This window comes from Bactrocera neohumeralis, unplaced genomic scaffold (assembly GCF_024586455.1).
Source record: "Bactrocera neohumeralis isolate Rockhampton unplaced genomic scaffold, APGP_CSIRO_Bneo_wtdbg2-racon-allhic-juicebox.fasta_v2 cluster11, whole genome shotgun sequence".
NCBI lineage: Eukaryota > Metazoa > Arthropoda > Insecta > Diptera > Tephritidae > Bactrocera > Bactrocera neohumeralis.
The window spans coordinates 5,543,267-5,563,353 of NW_026089624.1; positions in this window are offsets into that span (position 1 = coordinate 5,543,267).

The window sequence follows — 20,087 nt, forward strand, 5'->3', positions numbered from 1 at the left end:
CTGTTTGTTTGATGACAGGAGATATTACGTTTTGCCCTCGTTCACTGCCAGACCCATTTCTTTTGCTTCCTTGTCCAGCCTGGAGAAAGCAGAACTAACGGCGCGGGTGTTGAGGCCGATGATATCAATATCATCGGCATACGCCAGCAGCTGTACACTCTTATAGCAGATGGTACCTTCTCTATTTAGTTCTGCGGCTCGAACTATATTCTCCAAAAGCAGGTTGAAAAAGTCGCATGATAAGGAATCGCCTTCCTTCGGTCCTTCCCGATCCTGACGGAGCTTTTCGTGTTACTCAACGTCAGTTTACACAGCCGTATTAGTTTTGCGGGGATACCAAATTCAGACATCGCGGCATAAAGACAGCTCCTTTTCGTGCTGTCGAAGGCAGCTTTGAAATCGACGAAGAGGTGGTGTGTGTCGATTTTCCTTTCACGGGTCTTTTCCAAGATTTGGCGCATGGTGAATATCTGGTCGGTTGTTGATTTTCCAGGTCTGAAGCCACACTGATAAGGTCCAATTAGTTTGTTGACGGTGGGCTTTAATCTTTCACACAATACGCTCGATAGAACTTTATATGCGATGTTGAGGAGGCTAATCCCACGGTAGTTGGCGCAGATTGTGGGGTCTCCTTTTCTATGGATTGGGCATAGCACACTTGAATTCCAATCGTTGGGCACGCTTTCGTCCGACCATTATTTACAAAGAAGCTGATGCATGCTTCTTATCAGTTCTCGCCGCCGTGTTTGAATAGCTCGGCCGGCAATCCGTCGGCCCCTGCCGCTTTGTTGTTCTTTAGGCGGGAAATTGCTATTCGAACATCTTCATGGTCGGGTAATGGAACGTCTGCTCCATCGTCATCGATTGGGGAATCGGGTTCTCCTTCTCCTGGTGTTGTGCGTTCACTGCAATTCAGCAGGCTGGAAAAGTGTTCCCTCCATAGTTTAAGTATGCTCTGGGCATCGGTGACTACATAGATCACCTTTGGGGGTTCTACAAGAGTATGCTCCGGTCTTGAAACCTTCTGTAAGCCGCCGCATTTTTTCGCAAAATTTTCGAGCATTACTCCTGTCGTCCAGCTTATCAAGCTCTTCGTACTCACGCATTTCGGCCTCTTTCTTCTTCTGTCTACAAATGCGTCTCGCTTCCCTCTTCAACTCTCGGTATCTATCCCATCCCGCACGTGTAGTGGTCGATCGTAACGTTGCGAGGTAGGTAGTCTGTTTTCTCTCCGCTGCGACACGGCACTCCTCGTCGTACCAGCTGTGCTTTTGCACTTTCCGAAAACCATTGGTTTCGGTTGCAGCTGCACGTAAGCAGTTTGAAATGCCGCCCACAGTTCCCTTATACCGAGTTGTTGACGATTGCTCGCAGAGAGCAGGAGTGCAAGCCGAGTAGAAAATCGTTCGGCTGTCTGTTGTGATTGCAGCTTCTTGACGTCGTCCTTGTGTTTGTTGACGTGCGGTTTTTGCTGCACAGAGGCGGGTGCGAATCTTGGCTGCAACAAGATAGTGGTCCGAGTCGATGTTAGGACCTCGGAGCGTACGCACGTCTAGAACACTGAAGACGTGTCTTCCGTCTATCAAAATGATCGATCTGGTTGTTGGCTGTTCGATCCGGAGACAGCCAGGTAGCTTGATGTATCTTCTTGTGCTGGAATCTAGTACTACAGATAACCATATTTCGGGCCCCGGCGAAGTCGATCAGCCTCAACCCATTTGGGGATGTTTCGTCGTGGAGGCTGAATTTACAGACTGTAGTGCCAAAGATACCAGCTCTGCCCACCCTGGCGTTAAAGTCACCAAGCACGATTTCGACATCGTGGCGGGGGCAGCGCTCATCGGTGCGCTCCAAGCGCTCATAGAAGGCATCTTTGGTCACCTCGTCCTTCTCTTCCGTCGGGGCGTGGGCGCAAATCAGCGATATGTTGAACAACGTCGCTTTGATGCGTATTGTGGCTAGACGTTCATTTACCGTAGTGAATGATAGTACTCGGCGACGGAGTCTCTCTCCCACCACGAATCCCACACCAAACTAGCGCTCCTTTATATAGCCACTATAGTAAATGTCACAAGGACCTACTCGTCTCTGTCCTTGTCCCGTCCATCGCATTTCCTGGACGGCGGTGATGTCAGCCTTTGTTTTTACGAGGACATCAACCAGCTGGGCAGCGGCACCTTCCCAATTAAGGTCCGGACATTCCAGGTGCATGCCCTAAATTCGTAGTCCTTATTTTGTTTGCCATGATCGTCATCAAAAGGGGGGTCTCTCATCCGAGGCTGGTTATAGCTATTTACTGGGGGTGTTTTTTTTACGTAGCGGGTCCCAAACCCAGCGCAAAACCCTATGGATAAGGAGATGTTTCGCCTTCTCACTTTAGCTCGCCTTCGAACGGATGTTCTTAGGCTACCCAGAGGATACTTGGTCAAAGACCGGAAGTAGTGAGCTGCTTGAGCCATGTGTAAAAGAATCGTTTCTGGCCACTCCCAAGTGAATGGCGATCAGAGAACTTTCCTCACTTGCGTGAAGTTCTACACATGACTGCATCCTCCAACTACAAAACTACTGAAACTTAAACACTTTGAACGCTATTTCTGTTTATAGTATTCAGTCACGAGGTAATGGAGTGTTATTTTTATTAACTTACAATATAAAATTAGCCGATGTTTCGCAAAAACTCGCATTTTTCATAAATTTTTCTAAAAATTGTGAATTGAAATTTTTAAAAAACTCTCTTGGTGTTACCTGCGAAAAACTGCTTCTGATTTCGGGAAATTTCTTTGTGTTTATTATTATGAAAGCGGCACCCATCGGAATATTCGGCAACTGCGTTGATGTGAAGGTTGCTATCAGAATCCGGGAAATCTGACACATTAAGATCTCAGAGTGGGACCTTCCGAAATCTTCTCGTACTTCGATTGCATACTTGGAATTATTAAGGTAGCACCAGATTTATAGATATTAGCCAGTGCAATAAATTTGTGGCTGGCTCTAGGAGCTTTGTGGATATACAGCGGTCTTTTTGATCCGTACTTGGGGCATCATAAAAGGCAAACGTCTCTAGCACTCCAAGTGAGATTATTTGTCCTCTCACGAATAGCAGTCTATTTACCTAACCTAATATTAAAGCCGAGTCAAATCGCTTTATTTAATATTGACTTTGCGATCGGATTGCCATTTTAAATGTGCCGTAGGTTAACAGGCAGACACGCAAAGGCTTTTATGAATTCGGACGACGTCCTCGGCTCACCGAAAATTTTAGTCATTTAACGAAATTGATTTACGAAAACGTGGCTAAAACTTCAAGTTTTGCGGCGAATTTCAAATATTCAAATGTGATCAACTGAAGAGATTCGGAGGAGGTGCTCTATTTTTATTACGTTCTTCTACTCCAGAAGAAGTCCACGTTCTTGATGAGAATTCATTTGAATTTAAGTGCATTTGGATTTGTGTTAATAGATGCTTTATTTATTTAACGTTATCATATATACCTCCTCAAAAGGACTTATCTGTATATATGCAAAATATTTCTTTTATAAATTAAGTTATTTGAAGTGCACATAATTCCTATTTCATAACAGTTCAAAGAGAATTTCATTTGCCATGTGGTTTGTGGGAAGTTATCATATCTGTTAGTCCTTACTTCGGTGAAACATTTTAACATTTAACATTTATTATAGCGTTATTTTAAAACTTAGCTGTTGGAATTTTGTTTTCTGTAGCTGGGCAGTTTTAGATCCCACGTCGGTTGGACGAGAGGAAGGTAATCGTTGGGTTATTATTATTAATTACAATAATAAAATAGCCGGTGGCATGCGGATAAAATCAAAAGTTGAACAATTAAATAAAATTTTATTCCTCAGCAATTGCTTGAACGATGTAGAGTAGCTATCTATGCAGTGTAGTTCGAAAAAGTTCGAAACGGGACCAGCGTTTACGTCCACACAATACCTTTTTAAATTTGAACTAACTTTGTCTCTTTATAATACATAATTCAAGTATTCATGTATCGTCATAGTGTGGGATGTCTTAATGGTACAAAGTGGGCAGCTTTTACCGACAAAAATGTAGCTACTGTTGTAAAAAGGGAGCGAAGAGGGGAAATCTTTAGTATAGCTTCCTCCGAATTCAGGGATAAAATGGCTATTAGCGGTCATATAGCCACAGGAGATTTGTAGTTTTTGAGATATTCCAATTTAAAGCCAAAAACTTTTCAAAATAAAATATATAATTTCTTAATAAATTATAAATTTCACACTTGCTATATTATTCAGTATTATATCCGCTTACACATCACTAAATAGTTTTTAAACATTTATACACAATACCTCGCTTTAGGGTCCTGCAATTGCATAAAATGCCCCTTTACACTCAAACTTATTGTTATTATTCATCAATCGGGTTTTAGAAGTTTCGTTAAATGATCCTTGATTTGCGTCATCCTTTTGAAGCATTTAACAATATTCACGGGGATTAACTCTGGAAGTCATTGCACAAGAGAAAATGTTCGCTTTAGCGAAAATGAAATTCTACAAGGCGATAAGATAATTGGAAATTGCGTTTACCGCATGCGTTTTTTGTCTTTGAAATGCACTCAGCACACTGTATTGCGTAAGCTTGTACATTTAACGAATTTTTGATGCGTCATTTGTGTTCGTAGCTCTTATTTGTAATTTATATTTATTAAAAGTATTTCATTTATTAGGAAAAGTTGAAAACGTAATGTATGAAAAGGAACATAAAAAGAGGAAAAGGAAATATAAATTAAGTCTTAAAAAATTTGAACACAAAAAAATCTAAATTTGGAAAAAAAAGAAACTGTCATAAAGAGAACGACGCGACAAATAAATTGATAAATAAAACAGTAATTAACGTTTTTTTTAATTTTTCGACATGATTTTTACATAAATTTTGTCATTACATTGTCAATAAATTATAAAAAATATAGGGACGATAGCAAAGCGTTTTGTGAACATTTAAAAACAAAATAAGCAAATCGGTTGAGTACTTCGACCGGAATCATGTCCGCCAGTTTAGAAAAGTGTATTTTGAGAAAAACGCGTTTAAAGTTTCAGGTACTGGAAAAGCATACAAAGATGAACATAAACGTTGGAAAATTGACATACCCCTAGTTACTATTTTTGAGCCTTTTTCGAAACCTTCCAATGGAAAGTGGGTTTCTACATTAATTCTAAGAGTATAAGGGAACATAAAATGCAAAAAAAACATAAAAAATTTTGAAAAAAGATTAGCCTACAAAAAGTTTACCTGTTATCGTGATTACAGACGCCTTAAGGGACAAGTTGTATTGAATGATAAATTTGTTTATTATACATTTCGAAAACGATCAGTGCATGAATCAATAGTTTTATTGTGAGAATTTTAAAGTTTTTATCAATTAAAAAATAAATAAAAATCAACTGCGCCGGTGTTGCTGATAAAAACAGCATCAATAGAAATGTGTAAATTAATGATTAAAACTATATATTTAACATGATAAAAAGTTTAAGTGGAAGTATGGGAAGCATATGTTTAACACCGCGAAAGGTGGCATTTTTTCATGAATATTTGTTGTTAAAGTAGATTTAAAATAAAAATATAGTTTCCAACAAAATTGCACCATGTTTAGAGAAAAGCCGCTCTGCTGAACAATTACCATATTTTTTAAACGGTGTAATAACGCGGATTTATTTCAATGACATTGGAGTCTGATAGTTATTTCTTTTAATGTCCAATTCGTCATCTATCTACATTTATATTATACTACATTATTTGTAATCTATTTTTATACATTTTACATTTCAAACTTTCACAACTAATTTAAAGAACTACACAAATTGAATAATGTGCGTCCTTTTATTTTTTACATTTCTTTGTTGTTAACTTTGTTTTCATTTTCCATCGTTTCGGCCAGTAATGCCTAGTACATTAGAAATGTACCAACGCAAAAACCGTACAGTTTGTTTACAATGCGAATGTGTTACAGCCGTCCATAAATAAAAGCGCAATTGCCGTTACTGTCAAAAAATCCTCATGTCAAAGCTTTTGTACGGCGCATCTAAATAAACGGAGCGGAAACGCTGAGGGTTGAAAAATTTGATTTTTAAAGTGCATTATTGAATAATTTTTAACGTACGATGCGTATAATTTCCTAATGAATGAAAGTATTTTTAACAAATTAATTCTTTTAAGTGATTATTTGGCATAAGGTTGCCGCTTTACTTAGAGATGCCGCGTCGGTGTTAACGAGTTAACGTGTTGCTCAACACTTTTCTTTAGGTATGCCAATTATAGAGCACCGATTGCCTATAGTAACGTAATTCACTTTTGGTACGCATAGCCATGCGCAAAACCTTATGGCGTAACACCTCAGATGACTCCATGTTAGAAAGTGTATCAGAATTAAATCGCTTTAAACGTTATCACATCGGCTCTGATCCCAAGCACTACAGCTTTGCATTATTTGAATTACAATTGATATAAATTTGACGATGGTAAGCATAATATCTTGGAAGTTATACTATATATTAGAACTAGATCTGTTCAAAACCTTTTATGGAGATATTAAGGTAATCCTGGATGAAAATAATATGAGTACTTCAACTTTATAATATGTTTTTCTTCCATGAATTCACTGATTTTATACGCATTGGAAAACATGTACATGACTTTAGAATGTATATAGATATACACTGACTAACCTCTTTTGATGTTGGTCGCCTTGTCGTGGCGAAGGGTTTAAGTAAGAGTAAAGTGTGCATCCCAAAGGTAACGCACTCTACTCTTACAAACTAAGAGCGACACCTCATAATTCCCACAATAGCGATATGAATGAATAAACCCTAGTTTTTACGCCCACCTCCCAATGTGAAAGTATGAGGATAGCCGCACCAGCACCACTCTAAGCCAAGGTGATGAGGTACCCGTACCGATGGCTGAATGGTTAGCGGGCGGTAATGAATAGCTGATCGCGAACGGTCCTCTCCGATGCCCGGCGAGGTCGGAAGTATTAAATGCCTTCTCTACGCATACCGGCTCTGCCGACGAGTGACCAACCCTTTCCGGCTTACTCGTGGGACCAAATATGAACGAAACTAACAATACAACAACTACAACCAAATTGACGACAACAGCGAAGACTAAGGGAAACAACATGACCTATAGGAATACGAAAACGGAATCCGAAGAGGACGAAAACAACAAATCTAAGGGAGGAAGCGTCCACCTCCAAAGCTGCCATGGGCACTAACCAAAGTTCACTGGCGTCTAAAGTAGAGAACAAGATAAAGCGCAAAAAATCCCAAAATCACCTGAGGAAAAACCGGTACCAGAGAGCAGTCTTCATACTGTGAAAGATAGCTAAAGACTAGGCAGCCGGCACCCCAGTTGATGAGGCGAAAACAAAGCGACTCAAATCCATTTAGAGGAATATGAAAGCTTCCTGAAAAGGAAGCAATCAGAACCTCTAGCAAGCAAGCACCCGACCAATTCACAAAAAAGGAATCGCTCCATTACAGAACTACCGGAAACTCTGCCCAAAAAACATAGGCGGAGTGAAAGTGAACAAAACAGTACAACAACGGCAAGGTATTTCTGCGATGTAGCCAGGGATAGCCCACAAGTGGCCATCATAGACGGAAATTCCTCCTCCCCGAGCACAATTCAGGAAAGATAGGTGGAGATCGACGGCAAATTGTCGAGTATGGTGCTCAGCTTTGTACTCGACAATCCTGCGAGTTTTCACCCGGAGTTTGACTCCTCTGAGACCCTCAGGGGCTACAGAGTCATCAACAACGCGGACCAGGCCTCGCTAGATTTCCTGACGGGTAGTGTTGCTAAAATTAGCAACGCCTTTGTAGGCCTCCAATTAAGGCTTATACCCGCCAGGGATAGGTACTCGCATTTGACTACCCCTCTAGAGGAGCCAGGCGAAAAACTCCTGATGTGCATTAAGTTGCAGAACAAATCTATACCTGGTATAGATGAGTTGCAGCTAATCAAGGAGGAAAAACCGAATAAAGCAAGCAAGCCAATACTAGTGGCCATTTGTGATGAGTCCATTGAGGATCTGAAGAAGACTGACTACAAAATCAGCTTCGGAATCCGCAAGGCCAGTCTAAAAATCTTCCAAGGCGACAAAGCGGCTGACGAAGACGACACGGAAGAGGTCGACGACGTCAGCCAGTTGCTAAGGAATGTGGGCATCGAAGAAACCCGAGATGCCTAATAACTTAAGATGCGTACAGATAAACCTGCAGCTCTCGAAGAGTGCTACAGCGAATCTGACAACCCTCGTGAACGAGGGGGGGCATCGACTTCAGTCTAGTACAGGAGCCCTGGGTCAATGAAGATACCATTAAAGGGCTAAACAGCAGCAACTATAACCTGTTTTACAGACGGAACAGAGGTAAACCTAGGGCATGCATTCTTATCAATAAAAGTACAAATGCATTTCTTTGTCCTAATTACAGCACAGCAGATATCACAGTGGTAAAGGTGGAACAGAAGGAAAAGCCCTTCTTCTTGGTCTCGGCCTACTTGGCCCATAACGAAAACATACCACCGGCCCCGCTCACCAGCCTAGTAGAGAAGAACAGGAAGGATGATGTCCTAATAGGGTGCGATGCAAACGCAAGACACACCGTATGGGGTAGCTCCAGTATAAACACCAGAGGTGAGTCACTCTTGCAGTATATTTTGAATAGTAATCTAAGTATTTGCAACAAGGGCGATAAGCCAACTTTTATTTTCCCAATCTCGGATAGGTTTCCGGGGTGGAGGAAGTGCTTGACCTCACGCTATCAACAGACACAGACAGTCTCGTTGTGGATAACTGGAGGGTATCCGATGAGCCTTCCATGTCGGATCACTCCTGGATACTCTTCAGCATACGCGAGAAGTACAGTGCGCCTCTCACATACCGGAACCCAAGAAGAACGGCATGGGGAAAATTTACCAATATGGCAACAAAATGCCTTGAAAAGGGAGGCAATAAGAGTATAAGTAATCCTCAGGAACTAGATTCAGAAGTATAGAAGTTGGAAAAAATCTTAACCACAACTTTCAATAAATCCACATCGCTAACAGTTCTGAAAAAGTGAAAGTCTCTTCCTTGGTGGAACAGTGAACTCAAGACTTTGAGAACACACCTAAGGAAAGCTTTCATAGAGAGTTTTAGAACCAAAATCTGACAGCCATATAAAGATATTATGAAAGAATACAAAAAAGCAGTCAGGCAAGCTAAAAACGACTCATGGTGATCTTTCGGCGCATCCATAGAAAGTTGCAGAGAAGTTGCTAGGCTGAGTAAAATGCTGTCCAAAGATCATATTAATACTTCCTACATTAGGGCGGAGGGAAGTGATTGGACCTCCTCGGCAAAAGAGTCTCTGGAAGTACTAATCACAACGCACTTCCCCGGGAGTCAGCAAACAGCTTTAACGAGGGTTCAACCAGAACCACCGATAAACGCAGCTGATTACCGAGGCCCAATAGTAGACAAAAGTAAAATCAAATATGCCATAAATAGCTTTGCACCATTTAAAATGGCAGGTCATGACGGGATTATGCCCATAATGTTGCAAAAACTGGTATAACCAATGGTTCAAAGGCTTGAAGATATATAAATACAAAGCTAGCATTCAACTACTTTTATCCCAAGAAGTTGGAAAAGAATTAAAGTTGTGTTGCTTCCAAAACCAGGCAGAAGAACACACGATAATGCCAAGAATTTTAGACCTGTAAGCCTCACCTCCTTTATGCTGAAAGTACTAGAAAGGCTAATAGACTTACATGTTAGAACAATAATGTCGGATAAGTTTTCGAAGTCCCAACATGCGTACATAAAGGGCCGATCAACCGAAATTGCCCTTCACGAGATGATAAGTGTAATTGAAAAATCACTGCACTACAAACAATACACCGTGCCTGGTTTTTTAAACATAGAGAGCGCCTTCAATAATATAAAAGTAAATGCTATAATTAATTCTCTGACACATGGTGGCATAGATTACACTGTGTGCAGATGGATACTATCGATGCTTGAGAATAGGAAGATTATAGCATTAAACGGCACTGCAACACAAACAAGTTATGTGACTAGGACGCCTCAAGGAGGGGTCCTCTCCCCTTCTATGGGTTGTAGCGCTCAACGAAATAATACTCTAACTAAACGGTGGGGGAGTGAAAGCAGTAGCATATGCAGGCGATATAGTGATGTTGGTACCAGGCATGTTTCCTTCAACAGTCAGCGAGTTAATGGAAAGAGCACTACGAAGGTTAAACCTATGGGCTAAGAACAATGGACTAGGAGTTAGACCGAACAAACCAGAATTGATACCATTCACAAGCAGAACCAAAATCCCTCACGTTTCAACTTCCGGTACTAAGCGGAACAACACTCACTCTATCCCCCACAGCTAAATACTTGGGGGTGGAGATTGACACCAAACTGTCCTGGAAAATAAATATAGAAAAAAGAATAAATAAAGCATATATGGCCTACTATACGTGCAAGAGAATCGTCAGCAAGAATTAGGGCCTCAAATCTAGTATAATAATGTGGATGTATACGGCTGTAATAAGTCCTATACTTACATATGGAGCTCTGGTATGGTGGACAGCGCTAAACAAACAATATAGTCTTAGAAAATTAAATGGAATACAACGAGCAGCATGTGCAGGTGTTACTGTCTGCCGCTATGCTGTTTCAACAAATAATGTTCACACATAATTCAATTTTGTTTAAAGTTTTTTTTCTACTAAAATTGTAAGAAATTTCAGAGTAAAAAAAAAGCACACTCTCTGAATTACAAGATTAGTTGAAGAAATATACACCCTACCTTAAAATTATTTAATATTCCTAGAAAACCAAAAACAGAAACACTAGCTTTGATCTGTTTTGTTAGCTTATGCTATGATAATAGCATAATACGCAATTCCACCCCATTGCAGCTTATAAGCTCGCCTACGCCACCTTATTGCTGGATTTCAAATAGGGATGCAAACATCGTGAAATGAAACATCGATGGTTCGATGTATCGATGTTTCTTCAAACAACATCGAAATCAAAAACATCGGCCTTTGAAACATCGATGGATTTTTGAACTTTTTTAACGTATTTTATTAGTGAGCATAAAAAGCTTATTTCAGAACCATAAATAAGTGAAATACAGTAGTACGCCTTTAATTGATATATATTTTAGCTACCCATTAAAACCTTTTCTCAATAAATAAAAGATATAAATAGTTTTTAAACAAACAACAAATTATTTATTTAAAACAGAATTTTAAAATAACAATTTGGAAAGTCTTTTTCCTGTCAAGCGATTTTTTTGCTGTGTGATCGTTGCTCCAGCTTTAGAAAACAGTCGTTCACTAGGGACTGAAGTGGCCACAATGGATAAATATTTGGAAGCTTGTTTATACAATTCAGGAAATACATTTTTCATATCATCCCACATTTCTGTTGGATTCTGATTGATAGAAGCTACAGCTGATCCAAGATACATTTGCACTTCAACTTCCGTTGTTGTAATAGAAGATAAATTGGAAAACTTACATTTCATATTTTGGTGGGCCAACTGTTTATGATGGCTCCAAATATCAAACGGATTTTCTGTTGCACACTCATCCGAAGATTCCGACGTACTAACGCCATTATTTGCATTCTTTATGAAATTATTTAAATACAAAACTGTTTTTTTTTAGCCAGTTCATCTTTAAAATGTAGAAATTTGAATCTCGGATCCAATACAGTAGCCAACGCCAGATCTGAATTAAATTTAAGTTTGTCAAATTTCTTATTCATGTTATTTTGCAGTTCACTTTTTAGCTCCCCTACAATAGCGTCTTGAGCTGAAATTTTTGTCAGAGCTTCAGTTAAATAGCTTACTAAAGGTATAACCTTGCTGATGGTAACGTAGGTATCAGCCGAAATCTCCCTGGTCACAATTTCAAAACACTTTAATAATTCAATCATCTCCTTAATTTTGTTCAGCTCGGAGGCATTAACCATAGAGGGTGCTTCTGGGCGAGTGAGCAGTACTTCACTTAAAATAGGGGCTAACTGGACAAATCTCTCTAACATCTAAAAACATGAATTCCATCGCGTTCTTACGTCAAGAATCATTTTCTTGGTATTACTTGTAGAAACCCCACTGTCTGTTTCTTCCGCAATTTATCACTGGCATTAACACTTCTTTTAATAAACTTAGCAATGTCGCGCACCTTAGTTATCAAAGCTGATACTTCCGTGGGCTTATCTTTTTATTGCGTTACAACCAAATTAAGCGTGTGTGCGAAGCAGGGTATTATTTTTTTTTCGCCAAACAAGCTTCTATTTAATATCATCATGGTTGAATCATTATCAGTTACACAAGCAGAAACCTTATTTATGGAAACGTTCCACTCGTTGAAAAATTTAAACATAGTTTCTTCTAAATAAGCTGCTATATTACTCCTAACGTCCCACTCAACAAACGTAAATTGTCCAAAAAATGAACTGTTACCCCAAGGAACGACTGATTTTTCATTATCTCCTTCCATACGTCATACGTTAGGCAATAACTGTCGCATTTTCGAATATACTATTTGAAAATTGAAGACAGCGCTTCATATTTTTCATCCACTCGTAATTTTATTGTTTCTCTACTTGGAACTTTAAAAAGCGGAACCAGTTCTTTCATCATCTGCAGAAAACCTTTTCCTTCTACGGTGGAAAATGGCTTGTTGTCCATTATAATATTTTTCACAATTGCTTCAGTAATTTTCCTTGATTTAGAGCCATCTCGGTAAGAAATACTTTTGACCTGCTCAAAAAAGTCTTTCACATTAGGTTGGCTCAGTGCTGGCAACTGATCCGATTTATTTTGCAGTACTGACGGAGTACATGTACTAGGAGACGATTCAATACATGCTGTCTTCTTATTACTATTTTCGGATAACTCACTTGACGCTGTCGTCCCAGCGGTTGGTGATATGTTAATTATTTCAGAAATTTTTTTGTTTTGGTTCCGAGTGCGGCGTAGTTTTAGAAAAGCATTCTGCATTATCAACTTGATCGAGTAGTACCTTTCTATGTACATTACCTGATGTTTTTAATTTTTTGTTGCAGAGTTTGCATGTGGCGGAAGCATCTGAATTTCTTATAATGAAGCTCCAGACCTTGCTTTTTAATTTTGAAGGCAGCATTTTGAAAATCTGAAATATTATGTACATACATATTTAAACGTCTAACGCAATTATTTATATATATTTTATATTCACTGCACCTGTAATAAAGTTGTGATTGACAACAGATGAATTCGAAACAAAACTTATATTAAACGCTCAAAAACAACTTCTAACACACATAGCACGAAATAGACTGTCACACAAAATGAATTTTCGATTTGTTATAAAACTTATTTCGAATTAATTCATAAGCGAATTCTCAGTATTATTCAAGTGCACATTCAACCAAAGAATTCCCCGTATTTTACAACAAAACACATGACAGTTTGCTAAAGCGTTTCGAAGCAGATGTTTTCGCATTAATAACGAGAAAAAGGGCTGCAAAGATGTGGAGTAAAATTTGAAAAAAACATCGACATAAAACATGGATCCAGGCAACATCGATGTATCGATGTTTTTAGAATCACAACATCGCTGGCAAACATCGCTGTTTTTGTCAAAAAGCTTGATGTGTTTTGTGCTACATACTTGGGATTGTTTTCAAGTGTACAATTGAATACATGTGTGTGTGCGTGTTTAATGTTATCTCATCTGTAAATTTATGACTTGTGTCCCCATGCATTTTTATTATCATTAGATGTGCATTGCATGTAAATGTATTATGTGTATATGTATGTATGTTTTTATGTATATTAATATATAAATAGATATTTGTGTTTAGTAGAATTTCGGCTTTGCTGATAAATAAGCATGTTCAATGATATTTGAACAGAGGTGCTTCACATCACCTTGAGCAACGAGCCCTCGGACGGATTGGTCTCACAATGGAGGGTTTCAACGGAGCCCTCCTTGTCAGCCCACGGAATTGTAAGGTTCGCGCTAAAGGTAGAGGTCAGACAACTCCCCCGTAGATGCAATCCTCGGAGGGCAAACTGGGATACCTTCAGGGAGATGCTAAGTGAGGAATTCAGCGGGTAGGGGCAGACTGACAATAGCGTTACCAGCCCGGGAATTGAGAGCAGGTTATCTGCTCTGAACGGGTCAATCATTACCGCGTACCATGGCAGGTGCCCCCTAAAAGTGCCCACAGACAGACGCAACTTTCCCTGGTAGTCAAGGAAACATGCAGATCTCAGGAAAAAAGTACGGAGGCTATTTAATAAAGCGAAACGTAGGGGTGTTTGGGAGGAATAGAAGGGCAACCTCACTTTATATAATAAGGAGACTAGGTCTGCAAAGCAGGCAAGCTTTAGGAGATTCTGTGAAAATGTCACCTCCACATCAGAGGCGGCTCGGCTGCATAAGACACTGGCCAGAGGCAAGACTGACACAGTACTAGCAATCAAAAGAAGTGACGGGACACTTACGGCCAGCGCAGAAGACAGAGCAAAGAGTCCACCCGTGATCGAACACAGGCCATCCCGCTCGGATTGGATAATCGCTAAGCAATTATATACTGTGGATTCAGTCAAGTGGGCAATGGCCTCGTTTGAGAAATTCAAGTCTCCTGGAGTGGATGGCATCTTTCCAGCGCTTTTACAATAGGGGGAGCAGTTTCTCCTGCCATACCTGGTTCAGCTGCTGAGGGAGAGCCTCGCAATGGCGTACATCCCATTACGAAGGACGGCTTAGGTGATCTTCACACCCAAAGTAGGAAGGAAGGACTATTCACTGGCTAAATCCTTAAGGCCAATTAGTCTAACTCCTTTCCTACTAAAAACTATGAAAAAGATCGTAGATCAGGAAATAAGGTCGAATAAGGTTCTACCAATACTGCTCTGTACCAGTTCACCATTGAGATAGAGAGTTCACTGGAGAGAGGGGAAGTGATGCTTTGTGCCTTCTTGTATATCGAAGGTGCCTTTGACAAGACGTCTCACAGGAGTGTAGCCAGGGCACTGGAGAAAAGGAATGTGGCAGCACCGATGCGTATATGGATAAAGGCCGTACTGCGTACCAGAATTGCTGAAACAACAGTAGGACATACAAGGATTCGTCTAGGCACAACAAGAGGCTGCCCACAGGGGGGTGTGCTATCACCCCTGCTTTGGAGTCTTATCGTGGACGACCTGTTAGCACTGCCAACGGACAATGGGATCCGCTGCCAGGGGTATGCGGACGACATTGTAATTATAGCCAGAGGTAAATTTGAGGATACTCTCTGCGATCTAATACAAAGAGGTTTAAACCTGGCAAAGGGGTGGTGTAGTGGGGGGGAATTGAATCAACCCCTCCAAGACGACCGTAGTCCCGTTTACGAGACATAGGTCCGTACCCGGTCTCAGGAACCTCACACTTGGGGTTAGAGAGATAGAGATGACCAACAAAGTCAAATATCTTGGTCTCACGCTGGATTCTACTTTGCGGTGGAAGCATGGAAGCAGCATGTTAACCTGACCTTGGTCAAAGCGACAAGAGCATTAATGGTGTGCAACCGGCTGGCGGGAAAATCCTAGGGCTATAAGCGAAGGATCGCTAGGTGGACTACTGGGCCTCAATAGCGTCGCAGATTTCGGTAGGGCTCCAACTATCGAAGCTGCAACGACTAGCCTGTGTCTCCATGTCGGGCGCAATGCGCACTTTTCCAACGGCAACACTGGAGGTCCTGCTTTAACTCACGCCGCTTCATTTAGTAATCGGTCAAGTAGCCAAGCACACACTTCTGCAAATAACGGCAGAGGGGTGTGGCAAAGGCAAGGTAATCTCGTTGCAGAGGATGGAAGAGATAAGTGGCATTATACCATTAGCCCTCCTCCCGAAGGTCAGTATTACCAAAACAGTTAACTTCAAGAAGAAGTTTAAGGTTACCCTTCGCAGCACAGATGAGTGGACCGACTCCACTCTCGAGCTGATGCTGAGGAATAGTACGTTGAGGTGGTACACCAACGGCTCGAAAACGTCGGAGGGAATCGGTGCAGGGATCGCGGGTCCACGCACCAAGCTCTCTTTACCTATGGGAAGTTTTCCGAGCATTTCCGGGCAGAAGTATTTGTCTTAAGTCCGTGCATAGAGATAAACCTCCATCGCAACTATCGCAATCAGCGTATAACCATACTTAGCGATAGTCAAGCGGCACTAAAAGCGATCTCATCCTACGAGATCAAATTGCTACTAGTGCAGTACTGTAGAGAACGGTTGAACAGCCTAGCGGAACGGAACCAGGTGCACCTAATCTGGGTGCCTGGTCACAGAGGTTTAGCCGGTAACGATGAGCTCGCCCGCTCCGCAGCCTCCACCAATATGGAAGGACCCGAACCCTTTACCAGGGTGAGTCCGCATACCGTAAAGGAGTTGCGCAGCAAGGAAGAAGGAGTGGGCAGAGAAAAGCATTGGCAACGAGTGGATAGTATGTGACGTGCAGAGTTGCTAAATGGGGGGTACAACCCGAGCAGGTTTAAATTTGTAATAAACCTCCCTGGGATAAGCTTACGCTACTGGTCGCATTTTACACCGGGCACTGCAAGCTGAATAGGCATTTAGGCAGGCTAACTGCCGGTTCTGCGACAGGGAGCCTGAAACACCGGAACACCTGCTAATCGACTGCACAGCAGTCTGTAGACGCAGGATTAAGGCCCTGGAACCATGTTTCCGGATAGGGATCGCATCGCCTCACTAGCACCCGGCAGAATATTGGACTTTATCAGTATGATGGGGCTAAGTGAGTCCTTGTGGTTTAGGAGAGGGCACAGTAGACCCAAGGTCGCGGTGCATTCCTCATTTATCAAGCGTAATCTTAATCTTAATCTCTTTTTATGGATTGGGCAGAGCACACTTAAATTCCAATCGTTGGGCATGCTTTCATCCCACCATATTTTACAAAGAAGCTGATGCATACTCCTTATCAGTTCTTCGCCGCCGTGTTTGAATAATTCAGCCGGCATTTCATCGACCCCCGCCTCTTTGCTGTTCTTCAGACGGATAATTGCTACTGCTGCTGGTCAGTTTGTCAAGCTCTTTATACTCACGCATTTCGGCCTCTCTATTGTTTGTTGTCTGCAAATGCGTCTCGCTTTCCTCTTCATCTCTCGGTATCTCTACCATTCCGGATTCCGCCCTCATTGTGGTCGATTGTAACGTTGCGAGCTAAGCACTGCACTGTGACACGGCTCTTCTGTTATTACCAGGGGTTTCCCTTCCAAGCCTGTTGTTTCGTTTTCATTGAGGATTTTTCTACGTGACGGGACCAAAGCCCAGCGCACAACCCCGGGGAATATTATATATATTCAAAAATAATAACTTTTATTTGTATAAATAATCAAATATTATTGAATTAATAATACGTTTTTTAATTATAAATAACATATAAGATCATGTTTCAACATTTACATTAATAATTTCGTATTTAGGTATTTTATCCAATACTTTGCCGCTTTCACTTATTTTCCACTTTATATTTGGGTGTATGCTCACGTGTACTTTTTTTCTTTTAAAAGTTAAAGAGTTAAAATTTGTATTAATAATTTAAACAATAAGCAAGAGTGCAATTCAGTTATTTAATAATATTTCAAGTATTCGCTAATTTATTTATCGAAAAGCTGGCAAAACGTCTATGTAACGGATGATAATCGAATAGGGGATCATCCCGGTTGTATGAAGTGGTATGGTTGTGTTTGGTAAGTGATTTGGTATGTTGTGTGGGGTTGAGTGGTGTGATACTGTAAGTTGTGTGCGATGAATTCTGCGGTGAGAGATGTGTGCTAAGGTGGGAAATGTCACGGGGTCAGAAGTTATAACATAAACTTACTTCAAGTATCGTATTTTTCTTTAACTTGCTCTGCTAAACAACAACAAAAGTTAAACATCATACTTTAACATCCGATAAGTCTCTTGACGCAATTTTATGTGTCATATCGTGAAAGTCACTCTCTCTAAATAACATGGTACAACAAGTCGGTACAACAAATTTTTGTATAACAAAGAGATAGCTTTAAATAATTTAGTATGTTCAACGTAATCACTTTGAAAAATATTGGAAAATAATACAAATATGTCGTAAGATCGTAAAAAGAATAAAATTCCCGAACAATTTGCTTCGCTTTAGTTAATTGCGTCTCGATATGAACGTAATCTGTTTTCAGTTTAAAAACTAATATTCAAAATAAAGGAAACCCCTGATAATAACTCTAGAAATATAACACCCCTAAAAAATACTAATCGACTATTTTAAACCGTATATTAGGGCGGAAACCCCTAAGTTGGTAATACTGCACTTCAATTTGTCTTTTACGTTTGCACAGCTGAATTCTATGCGCTGTCTGAAGATTAACTGGAACTTTGTTTTACATGCAATGTTTGCCTGTGCAGTCGTATATTATGTATGCATACCTGAGCCTTTAGATATAAAATGCTAAACATTGGCAATATTGCTAGTGAATAAAAAAGTACAAAATTTTTGTAGAGCATACGCTCTTAAATAAAAATGAATTTTATTCGTATTTTAAGAATTCGACGAAATTGTAAATGTTGATGTTATAAATTATAATGTTAAGTGAATGTCGAAAACCAGGCAGCGAGTATAAAATTCCGAAAAAGGCGACAGCCGATGCGTGTGTTGTGCGTTGGTATTCTCATCGAATGTGTTGAATCTGCTCAGGGGTCATCCTTTATGTTGAGCGGGTTCATGCACAAGTGTGGTGAGTTGTGTTTTGTACGAATGTGATGTCATTGACTATGGTCGTTTCCAAGTTGTCCCCAGATGCGGTGGGTTGGTGATCATGTGGTGTATACAGTGTTTTTGTTAGGGTGCGTCATTTTATCCCGGGTAGAGTGGGGGGATGCTTAACTCATTTAAACATCCTGGGCCCCCTAGGCGAATATTTCGCCTAGTATTCTTCGTATGTATGTACATATGTTGGCGTACTGCTAGTGGAATACATGACGACCAGCGGATATTTGGAGATGGAGTTCTAATTGATATATGCATATATATGATATATGTATATGTGTAGAAAACGGCCTTTTGTTTGTTATGACCTTTAATATACGTGTAGGTGCTTGAGATAATCACCTTTATTTTGCTTGTTTATTTAATTTCCCTGGCGACTTATTATACAAGCATTTGCGATTTTTTCTTGTATCAGTTTATTGTGCGCTTTATTTATTATTTGATTTTCTGTATTACTGCCGATTTTTGCAGTTTTATTTTATTTTATTAGTTTATTAGTTTTTTTTTGTATCGGCTTATTAAGGACAGCAACTTCATGCCTGGCTCAGGTATGGCCAGAATGGGTGGCCTTTGAAAACATACCCTGTGGTTAGGGCTATTAAGTGAGAGGGATCTTGCGAGCGCACAGTGAATCGACTCTTCTTTACAATGACACAATTTTTCACAATTAATTTGAAGCTTTTTACAGCTGATTCCCATAATCACCAATATGAGGAGCGCTTATGTAGATGATTTTTTAGAAAATTTGTAATTTGACAAATAGTAGTGCGCCACCGCTTAAGTATTCGTTCAGGATTGTGCGCTTTTTTCCATTATTGGCGAAAGTCATCCTGCGGGGTCGAAAGGTTACGAACATATATTTGTGTTTTTATATGAGGTTGTCAGAGGGAATCTGACTTGGCTTTTTCTACCTTTATGTGGTGTATTGCAAAATTGTGGCTCTAGTGGTTGTCGTACGACGTACCGGCCGTTATTTGATCGAGTAGTTGTGGCTTTAAAGAAGTCTTCACAATACTGATCTTCAAAAGTTTTGTTAGTTATAGGGGGAAGTTTCCTTAACTTTTGAAATGTCCTTAATTGTGAATTAAGGTATTTGTTTTTATTATACTCAACTTGAGTTGGTATGGTGGTGACCAGTTCTGTAACTAGTCCATTTTGTGTTTCGCTGTGCAGCGTTTGAGATTTTTGTGCCTTTGAACAGCATGGTGTCTCTTGGCAATTTTTAGTATTTTGGCTTTCGGGATTTGCT